We start from the raw sequence: 11778 nt of genomic DNA, 5'->3' as shown, positions 1-11778 counted from the left end.
CTACGCGGAAGGAAACCCACCAAGACCCGCCCCTTCATTAAAGCAATTAAACAAGCATAATAAACTTAATCAAACAACATTAAGGACAAGAATTATACCTTTGACGCGTGCTTCGCTCCCTAAGAGCTCTTACTTCAAAATCCCGAAAAGACGAGATCTCCGACGGATCGTACCCTCGACCCGACCCGAGCGTCCTAAGTCTTGAAGGTTAGTCAAGACCCGGACAAAATAACTATGAGTTTTACGAATCAAAGGTTTACTCTTTTCAAGAGTTGCCTTTTTAATTCAACTCAAGGTTGTATCAAATCCCAATACCAAGCTTGGTATTTATAGGGAAATGATCCCTTGATTTTTCATCCTCCACCAATGTGGGAAAATGTATTTTTGCTAATTAATTTATTTCTAAAATTAATAAACAAAACTAATAACAATGCAACAAGTGTCAAATAGAGAGAGAAGGTTAGGTGAGGACCATGAATGGGTGGGGGGGACCATTGCCTTGCTCCTCAAGGCCTTGCCTAAGCTTGGTCCCCACCCCTCACCTAAACCGCCACCTACAAAGGGGTTTCTGGGCTGCTGCCAGCTAGCACGCCAGCAAACATGGTGCTGGCCAGCCCAGCAAGCTAGCATGGTGCTGCCTAGTAGCCTCGCATGCCTGGTGCTAGGGCATGCTAGGCGCTGGCGCTGGCGCTGGCCAGTGCTAGGCGCTGCTACTGCTGGGTTCCTAGCACTGCCTATCGCACATGCATCTCTCTCTCGCATCGCATCGCTAGCACAACATCCATCGCCCAGCTAGCATTTGCTGGGCATCGCTGGCGCTGGCCTCACATCCCACGCACTGGCTGGTCGCACATGCTTTGCATCACGCACCAGCTATGCGCCACGCACCACGCACATACTCGCGTTCCTCGCTGCACCTCACGCATTGCCAGCCCACACGCATCAATGCGCCTGTGGTGCGATGCTTGTGCGAGGCCTAGCATCACGCTGGTGCCTAGGCTCTCGCATGTGGTGCAATGCTTGGTGCTGCACACAAGCATCCACGCACATGGCGCGCCATTTCCAGGCAGCCAACCATGCTAGCACTTGGTGGTTGCGATGGTGCTGCCAAGCCAGGCACGCACGCACGCAACACCTAGTGCTTGTCATAGTGCGCCTGGTGCCTGCGTTGGTGTTTCCATGCCAGGCACGCACACACGCAGCACCAGGGCCTGCAATGGTGCTCCTGGTGCGCCCATTGCTTGCGATAGGCGCCATATGCACCCGGGCACCCACGCTAGCATGCTGCTAGCTGCGATGGGCTGCCTGGTGCCTGTGTAGCTTGCGATGGCTACCATGCGCACCCAGGCACCCATGCTAGCATGCTGCTAGATTGCGATGGGCTGCCAGGGCGCGCCTAGGCTGCGATGGTGCCTAGCACACCATGGATCGCCTAGCACACACATGGTGTGCTTAGGCTTGCTATGAGCTAGCCTAGCCTAGCTACAGCTACGCTCATACTTGTTGCTTGTGATTTTGCGACGCTCGGTCTCGACGCCCTAGGCTCGATTTCCGACGTTTGTATTTGTAAAACTCTATCGACTCAATAAATCCTTTTGGATTAATTCGACGTCTCGGATCGGAGATTCGATTGGGTTCGACCCGAAGGGTTCAGTTAAGATTAAGCTGTAATATCAACTATACCTCGATATTACTGATCGAAAGCGGCCTCCACCTAGGCATTCCGATCACTTAACCTTACTGAAGAATTAGCTCTGTAATAATTCTGAACCCTCTATCGGAATAATACACTTGTTGGAAGGACACCATTCCTTTCAAAAAAAACCGTGAAGACCACCATTAATCACGATACAGTAAGAGGGCGTCGAGATGCATTCCATCACCCATCCAACAAACTGCACAGGGAAGTTTAGAGCAACCAGCATATCTCTAATAAAGGACCAGTGCACAGAATCATAAGCCTTCCTTAAATCAACTTTAACAGTACATCTAGGTGCCTTCTTTCTATTATTGTAATTTTTAAGCATATCCTGGCACACAAGAATATTGTCAAGGATAGACCGACCCTTAACAAAAGCACCTTGATTCTCACTTATTAATCTAGGCAGAACTGTCTTCAGTCTCAAACACAGCAATTTAGAAATAATCTTGTAAATAACATTACAATAGACAATTGGTCTGTATTGCGAGACATACACCTCATCTTCAACTTTGGGAACCATAGTAAGGAGAGTGTTATTTACTTGCTTAAGAAGGCGATCATGGTTAAAAAAAGATAAAACAGCTTCACAAATCACATTTTTCACAATATCCCAGGAAGCTTTATAAAACTTACTTCAGAAGCCATCTGGCCCCGAGGCCTTGTCATCCTCAATACTCCACAGTGAAGCCCTCACATCTTCTGCAGTAAAAGACTTGCATAAATCACTCTTCTATTTAGGAGAAAGAATCCTGCCCTCCTCAATCACAGCATTATGAGCAGTCTTTTCTAGATTGCCTTTAACACCTAACAGGCTTTGATAGTAACTAACAAAAGCCTCTACTACCTCATTAGACTCCTGAATAACACAACCTTCATGAATGACACTACAAATCCTGTTTTGGACTCTCCTCTTTTGAATGTAAGCATGGAAGTAGGCTGAGTTTAAATCTCCATCCTTAAACCAATGCAACTTGGCCATCTGTTTCAGAAAAGAGAACTTAGCAGCATGAGCACTCTGATACACCAATCTAGCCTGTTTCTCCTCAGTAATCAGATCCTCATTGCAGGGGTCAAAGTCAAACTTCTTCTGAATATTCATCAAATTAATTGAAGCTTCAACATCAGCGGTTTTTATAGTTGACAGGGAACTCAGATTTCCATCCTTGAGGGCCCTTTTCACAACTTGCATCTTCTTGACAACCCTAACCATAATTGTACCCCTAACTTCAGTATTCTATTCACTTTGGACCAGAGCCAAAAAACCAGGAGCAGAAGTGAAGTGGTTGAAGAATTTAAAAGGTTTAATAGCCCTTTCATTCACACCAAAGACATTCACGCAGCAAGGAATATGGTCCATAGTGCCTTTAGGAAGAAACGTCACAACAGCTTTGTCAAATCTCTTCAGCCACTCACTATTCACAATCACTCTATCGATTTTTGAGCAAACTCTCTTATGCCCTACCTATTTATTGTTCCAGGTATAAAATAACCCCCCAACCTTCAGATCAAACAACTCATTATCCCTTAAACAGTCTCTAAAGTCTTTAACCTCATCAAAGGTACAAGGGGAACCAATTAAATCCTCGAGATTGAGAATATTGTTAAAGTCACCCCCTATAAACCAAGGGATCTGAATACCCGTAGCCAAATCAGATAACTGGCTCCATAAATCACATCTTCTTTTAGGCTCATTAAAACCATACACCATAGTAATAAATAGATCATTACCAAAATCCCTATGCCTAACAGCCAAATGAATTAGTTGTTCTTCTACCCTCAAAACATTCACCTGAAAAATAGTAGGTAACCACATAACCCAAATCCTACCTTTATCACTTTTCGAGTAATTAGCAACAACTGACCAAGCATCACCAAAGATACTAAAAACAGCCCCAAATCTCTTTGCCTTTACTTTAGTCTCCATGAGCCCAAATAAGCCCAAGTTGTGATGTTTCAAAAACCATGAAACATCACTCCTTTTATTAGGCAAATTTAGGCCTCTTACATTCCATAAACCCACACTATCCATGAAGAGAGTAAGAACACTCCCCCTCTTCCAATGCCCCATACAAAACCCTGCCTTCATCTATACTGCATAGTCTGCCAGACCCATAAGCAATTTGAGTTTGATTCCCTTGTGGGACAATCCTTTCACTCCTGTTTATATCACCTTCATCAGTACCTAGTCAAATCTATTCTCTATAACCACATTCCTTGTCATCTCATCTTGAACAGGTTGTGATATATTCACAATTTGAGCAATGTCATGTGCCTGTGTCTGCACTGGTCTCTAAACTCTTCTAACTGTCTCCCTATTCTGGACCCCCCTTCTTCTGTTTTGTTGTCTAGTCCATAGATTTGGACAAGCTTCCTCAGCATGCCCCATACCTGAGCATTTCATACAATGGACAGGTTTCCACTCATAAATGACCTTCTGTCTGACAGATGCACCTCTCTCATCAATGAATTCAATTTCAGCTGGGAAATCTCCATCAATCGAAACTTCTATCATCAGCCTAGCAAACTCTAGCTTCTCTTTATTAGCAGTGACTTTATTAGTCTTGATAAGGTTCCTTATCAATTTACCTATCTTCATCAACGCACTCTGCCCCCTAAATTTCAGGTTTAAACCAGGAAGCTTAATCCAAATAGGGACCTCAGTCACTCCTTCCTTATCCAAGTGTATTACAGGCTCCCACCTCTTCATAATGACAGGCCTGCTACCAAACATAACAGGACCCCCATTCAGCACCTTCTCTATATTCTCCTTATCCCTGAATCTGACTAGGTATACCCCATTAGAGAGCATGTTCACCTTGTAAATTCCAAGTTTCCTCCAAATTCTTCTTACAAACCCATTCATCACAAAGAAAGGCACTCTAGCACCTAACGCATAACATATGATAGCTGAGCTCCAGAAATGAACTTCTAACTCAACATATTCCTCAATTAGCTGCAACTTGTAACCATTCACCATACCAAGTCTCTCCTCAGGTTGATCAGCTTGTTTTCCTAGAGAGAGATGAAGGCCCTCATCCTTGGTATTCCTAAATAAAGAACACCATCTCCTAGTTCCCCCAGCACTAGGGTTTGTAGAAGTCCTAACAATCGGAGTCTCTAAATTTGAAGGGGTTTCACAAGGGCTAGGAGTCATACCCATGTGTAATCCAATACCAGAACCACTAGACATAGAAGTATTGTCTTTAATCATCATCAAAGGGGTCGGGTTTAAGGAACCCAATTGGGGAACTGAATGCTGACATGTTACTGTTTCATTTGATTCAATTAGCTTTGTTGAACGCATTTGAATTTCATTTGATTCAAAAAGCATTGTTTGAATATCTATGACTTCCATTTGATTTGATAAGCTTTGTTTGAATGTGTTTTACATTCAGTTGATTCAATTAGCATTGTTGAATGCATTTGACCGTCATTTGATTCAAAAAGGTTTCTTTGAATGTGTTTGACTTTTTATTGATTCAATCAGCTTTGTTGAATGTAAATAACTTTCATTTGATTGAAATGGCTTTGTTCAAATGTATTTAACTTTCATTTAATTTAATAAGCTTTGTTGAATGCATTTGACTTTTATTTGATTCAAAAAGCCCTATTTAAATGTGTTTGACTTTCATTTGATGCAATTAGCTTTTTTGAATGTGTTTAATTTTCATTTAATTCAATTAGCTTTGTTGAATGCATTCGACTTTCATTTGATTCAAAAAGGTTTTTTGAATGTGTTTAGTTTTCATTTGAATAAATTAGCTTTGTTTTGAATGTGTATGACTTTCATTTGATTCAATTAGCTTTGTTGAACGCATTTGACATTCATTTGATTTAAAAAGCATTGTTTGAATATCTATGACTTTCATTTGATTTAATAAGCTTTGTTTGAATGTGTTGTACTTTCTGTTGATTCAATTGGCATTGATGAATGTATTTGACCGTCATTTGATTAAAAAAAAATTGATTTGAATGTGTTTGACTTTCATTTGATTCAATGAGCTTTGTAAAATGCATTTGACTTTAATTTGATTCAAATGGCTTTGTTTAAATTTGTTTGACTTTCATTTGATTCAATGAGCTTGGTTGAATGCATTTCACTTTCATTTGATTCAAAAACCATTGTTTGAATATCAATGACTTTCATTTGATTTAATAAGCTTTGTTTGAATGTGTTTTACTCTCGGTTGATTAAATTAGCATTGTTTTATGAATTTGACTGCCATTTGATTTCAAAAAGGTTTTTTTTAAAGTGTTTAAATTTAATTTGATTCAATTAGCTTTGTTGAATGCATTTGACTTTCATTTGAATCAAATAGCTCTCTTAGAATGTGTTTGACTTTCATTTGATTTAAAAAGCTCTGTTTGAATGTATTTCACTTTCATTTGATTCAATAAACTCTGTTTGAATGTATTTGACTTTCATTTGATTCAATTAGCTTTGTTTGAATGTGTTTTACTTTCAGATCATTGAATTAGCTTTTTGGAATGCATTTGACTTTCATTTGATTCAAAAATCTCTGTTTGAATGTGTTTAACTTTCATTTGATTCAATTAGCTTTGTTGAACGCATTTGACTTTCATTTGATTCAAAAAGCATTGTTTGAATATCTATGACTTTCATTTGATTTAATAAGCTTTATTTGAATGTGTTTTACTTTCAGTTGATTCAATTAGCATTGTTTAATGCATTTGACCGTCATTTGATTCAAGAAGCTTTGTTTGAATGTGTTTCACTTTCATTTGATTCAATTAGCTTTGTAGAATGCATTTCACTTTCTTTTGATTCAATGAGCTTTGTTGAATGCATTTAACTTTCATTTGATTGAAAAAGCATTGTTTGAATATCTATGACTTTCATTTGATTTAATAAGCATTGTTTGAATGTGTTTTACTTTCAATTGATTCAATTTAGCATTGGTGAATGCATTTGACCGTCATTTGATTAAAAAAGGTTTGTTTGAATGTGTTTGACTTTCATTTGATACAATTAGCCATGTTTGAATGTTTTTTACTTTCATTTGATTCAATTAGCTTTATAGAATGCATTTGACTTTAATTTGATTAAAATGGCTTTGTTTAAATTTGTTTGACTTTCATTTGATTCAATGAGCTTTGTTGAATGTATTTAACTTTCATTTGATTTAAAAAGCATTGTTTGAATATCTATGACATTCATTCGATTTAATAAGCTTTGTTTGAATGTGTTTTATTTTCGGTTGGTTAAATTAGCATTGTTTAATACATTTTGACTGTCGTTTGATTTATAAATTGTTTGTTTGAATGTGTTTGACTTTAATTTGATTAAATTAGCTTTTTTTGAAAGTGTATGACTTTCATTTGATTCAATTAGCTTTGTTGAATGCATTTGACTTTCATTTGAATCAAAAATCTCTATTAGAATGTGTTTTACTTTCATTTGATTTAAAAAGCTCTGTTTGAATGTATTTGACTTTCATTTGATTTAATTAGCTCTGTTTGAATGTATTTGACTTTCATTTGATTTAATTAGCTTTCTTTGAATGTGTTTTACTTTCAGTTGATTGAATTAGCTTTTTGGAATGCATTTGACTTTCATTTGATTCAAAAATCTCTGTTTGAATGTGTTTAACTTTCATTTGATTCAATTAGCTTTGTTTGAATGTGTTTGACTTTCTTTTGATTCAATTAGCTTTGTTGAATGCATTTGACTTTCACTTAATTGAAAAAGCTCTGTTTGAATGTGTTTGACTTTCATTTGATTCATTTAGCTTTGTTTGAATGTGTTTTACTTTTAGTTGATTCTTTTTTTATTTTGGTAAGTAAGCGAGTATTATTAATACCAAAAGAGAGAGGGCAAGCCCCCAAGAATACAACCCCTATCCAAAGTGTATCCACCTTCTAGGAAGGGTTCTTCAACAAAGGGAGGGGGAAAGCAAGTCACAAATGAGGAGGCACCTTCTAGGAGAGAACACCTTACAAGGAAAAACAACAAACTAATAGACCAAAGTTTACAGTACAAACTACACAGAGCCAAACCGGCCTAACAACCACCAAAACACCAAAAACCAGTAAAGGGACATAAAGTCCAACACAAAGCCAGTAAAAAAACTAGAATCCAAGAAGGAACTAACTAGACAGCCAATCTAAGCTGAACTAGTCATCTAACTTGAGCTCTTGTCCACTGCCTGGTAATCATTTGTTGACTTCTATCCATGATCTCTAGGTTGATTCCTTTGCACAGCCTCTCCGGGTGGATGACTGCCTTGTGCCAGTAGGAATTATTCGAATTCCTAGTAAGCCAAATATGGTAGATTAGAGTAGTAAGCACATCCATTCTCACCTCTTCTTCATCTGATCCTTCACTCCATTATTCCAAGCTTTCCACACAATTTCAATGCTAAAATTCCTGAGTTGCAGTCCAAGCCATGAGCAAATATTGTTTAGGCACAACTTGTTATAATCACATTCAAAGAACAAGTGCTGCAAGGTTTCGGGCTGCAGTCCATAGAGTAAGCAAGTTTCATCCTCTCATATTCCCATCTTATAAAGCATGCTTCTGAGTTATAGCCTATTATGAATAGCAATCCAGGCAATGAATGAGTGTATTGGGACATTGAAAAATATTCCAAATCCATTCTGTCCAAGCAGCATCTTACATGTTTCCTTGTAACCATTTATACCCTTCTTTAATTGAATAACCTGTTTCAGTCCAGTACTTGCTCAAAAAACCAGTTTTCATCTCCTCCTTTACCTTGCAAATCCTTTTCCATGCCCAACCAGAACCTTTACTAGGCTTATAATCCCACCAATTCTTGTTTTTTATGTAGACATTGTGGACCCATTTAACCCACAAGGAATCCTTCTTACAAGCAATGCTCCAAACATGCTTTCCTAAGGCTCCCTTATTCCATAAAGAGCAGTCTCTTATACCAAGGCCACCATTTTTCTTAGGCATACACACCTAGTCCCAGGATATTGGGGGAATAGAGAGAGAGATGATTCCATCCCACAAAAATGCCCTACAGATTTGGTTGATTCTTTCAATAACACAATTTGGAAGCAAAACACACTGAGCCCAAAAGGAGTACAAGCTTATCAGAACTGCATTAATGAGGACTACTCTGCCTACATAAGATAAATTCCTACTTGACCAGCAATGTATTTTAGCCATCATTTTATCAATGAGGACATCAAAGTCTCTAGCTCGAAGATATTTAGAGTTAAGAGGGATCCCTAAATATCTAAAAGGAAAACAGCCTTCAACAAAACCAGAACACTGCAGAATACCTTCTTTTCATTTTCTTGAACATTACCAAACATGATTGTTGTTTTTTCTTCATTTTCCAGAAGACCAGACACCAGGTAGAAGGTTTTAAGGGCTCTGGAGCAAAAGGATATTGACTTTCTGTCCCCATGAGAAAACAACTTCAAATCATCAGCAAACACTAAGTGATTCAACTTCATGTTCCTGCATCTGTGATGAAACCTGAGCCCATCTTTCTGCCCTACTTTCCTGATCAATCTTGTGAGATACTCCATGCAAATTACAAAGATCAGTGGAGACAAGGGGACCCCTTAACTAATACCCCTAGCCCCTATGAAAAAACCATGACTACCTCCATTAAACATAAGAGAAAAAGTGGGAGAAGAGACACAACTCATAATCCAATTCACAAACTTATTAGGAAAGCCAAGAGCATTCAACATAGAATCAATAAAAGAACATTTCACAGTGTCATAAGCCTTCCTGATATCCACCTTTATTGTGCATCTAGGAGGTTTCCTTAAATTCATGTAGTCCTTCACAAGGTCTTGGCATATCATGATATTATCCAGGATTGATCTACCAAAGACAAAGGCTCCTTGATCCTCACTGATTACATAAGGCAGAACCTCTTTTAACCTGGAACAGATCATCTTGGACATGATCTTATAGATCACACTACAGCAAGCTAAAGGTCGAAATTGAGTAACAGCATTTGCATGAACAACCTTAGGAATTAGAGTAAGGGAAGTAGTATTGACATGTTTCAACAGTTGACCATGCTCAAAAAAAGAAAGCACAGCTTCACAAACATCTTCCTTCACAATATTCCATGAATTCTTGAAAAATTTACTAGTATAGCCATTTGGACCTGGAGATTTATCTTCATCAATGCTCCACACAGCAACTTTCACATCATCTTCAGTAAAAGGTCTACAAAGTCTAGTCCTTTGCAAATCTGTCAGCACAGGTCCCTCTTGAATAACAGACTGGTGAATCTGTCTAGCTACCCCTATGTCAGAGCCAAGAAGGCCCTTATAGTGATCAATGAATGAGGCTGCAATTTCATCAGGATCATTTACAGTCACTCCATTTTTGTTTTGAATACTGCATATCCTGTTTTCAACCCTTCTTTGTCTGATATAGGAGTGAAAATACTTAGAGTTAGCATCCCCCTCCTTCAACCAGTGAGTTTCCTTTCCAAATCTGTCAGCTCAGGTTCCTCTTGAATAACACACTAGTGAATCTGTCTAGCTACCCCTGTGTCAGAGCCAAGAAGGCCCTTATAGTGATCAATGAATGAGGCTGCAATTTCATCAGGATAATTTACAGTCACTCCATTTTTGTTTTGAATACTGTATATCCTGTTTTCAACCCTTCTTTGTCTGATATAGGAGTGAAAATACTTAGATTTAGCATCCCCATCCTTCAACCGGTGAGTTTTAGCCTTCTGTTTCAGGAAAAGAAACCTAGCTGTGTGAGCCTCATTATAAACAATTCGTGCTTCATGCTTTTGCTGTCTAAACTCATTATTTGTAGGGTCTGCATTAAATTTCCTCTGGATCTCAGCCAGTGTCTTACCAGCAGCTAAATCAGCACTCTCAATAGAGGAAAAGTGAGTGAGGTTTAAAAGTTTAAGATTCTGTTTTAGAGTTTTCAACTTTTTAACCACCCTAAACATTGCAGTTCCCTGATTGGCTTATCCCAAGCCTTCTGAACAGTAGCTTGGTAATTAGGAGCTTCAGCCCACATGTTGAAAAAACGAAAATGCTTCTTTGCATTTCAAGGATTATCATCAAAATTCATACAGCAAGGAGTATGATCCATAAGATCCTCAGGCAAGAAATCAGCAGAGCAGTTAGGGAACTTACTGAGCCAACCATCATTCACAATAACCCTGTCAATTTTTGTGCAAATTCTATCTTCACCCTCTTGCTTATTTGTCCAAGTATAGTACATACCTCCCACATTGAAATCAGTGAGGTTATTTATTCTCAAGCAGTTCCTGAATTGCTCAACCTTAGTTAAAGAGCATTGAGATCCTATTCTCTCCTCAAGATTAAGGATGTTATTAAAGTCCCCACATTAAATCCAAGGGTCATCACCCTTAGGAGCAATCTGAGAAATCTGAGTCCACAGACTTTCCCTTTCTGCAGTAGTACTTAACCCATTCACCATAGTTAGCCAAAACCTTTTGCTCATAGCATTATGAGTAACATTAACATGGATAAACTGCATATCTATTTTACAGCTATCAACTGTAAAGATGCTAGGCAGCCACACAATCCAAAACCTACGAACATTACTGACAGAATGATTGGTGATTACTGACCAGTCCCTACAAAAATTATCAAACACTCTCCCAAAATTCTTACCTCTCACCTTAGTTTCTAAGAGGCCAAACAAGCCCATGTTTTGGTGTCTTATAAACCATAAAACATCACACAACTTCCCGGGTTTGTTCATGCCTCTCACATTCCAGAAATCAAACTTATCCACTGATGGATAGTGAGCATTGCCCTCCTTCAACCCTACCATACAACACTTGTCCACTAGCAATTACAGTTTTATTCTGCCCAACAGTACTCCAATTCTCCTTTTCATGCCTACTTTCTTCTTCTTCAATTTCCTCTCCTACACCCTCCTTTTCAAGACTGCTAAATCTATTTCCTGTAGAAATAGTAGAGTGCACCCTCTTTCCATTTGCATTTCTTCTATCTGTCACTGCATTAGGGGCTTCCTGGCCATCATTTCCATCCTTGTTCCACTGAACAACCTTCCAAATTTTCTGTCCCCTATGAACTGCATTCCCATTTCTCTCTTTTCTTCT

The sequence above is a fragment of the Chenopodium quinoa genome, unplaced genomic scaffold, assembly GCF_001683475.1.
Source record: "Chenopodium quinoa cultivar QQ74 unplaced genomic scaffold, ASM168347v1, whole genome shotgun sequence".
NCBI classification, from domain to species: Eukaryota; Viridiplantae; Streptophyta; class Magnoliopsida; order Caryophyllales; family Amaranthaceae; genus Chenopodium; species Chenopodium quinoa.
Note: the sequence above shows the minus strand (reverse complement) of the source record.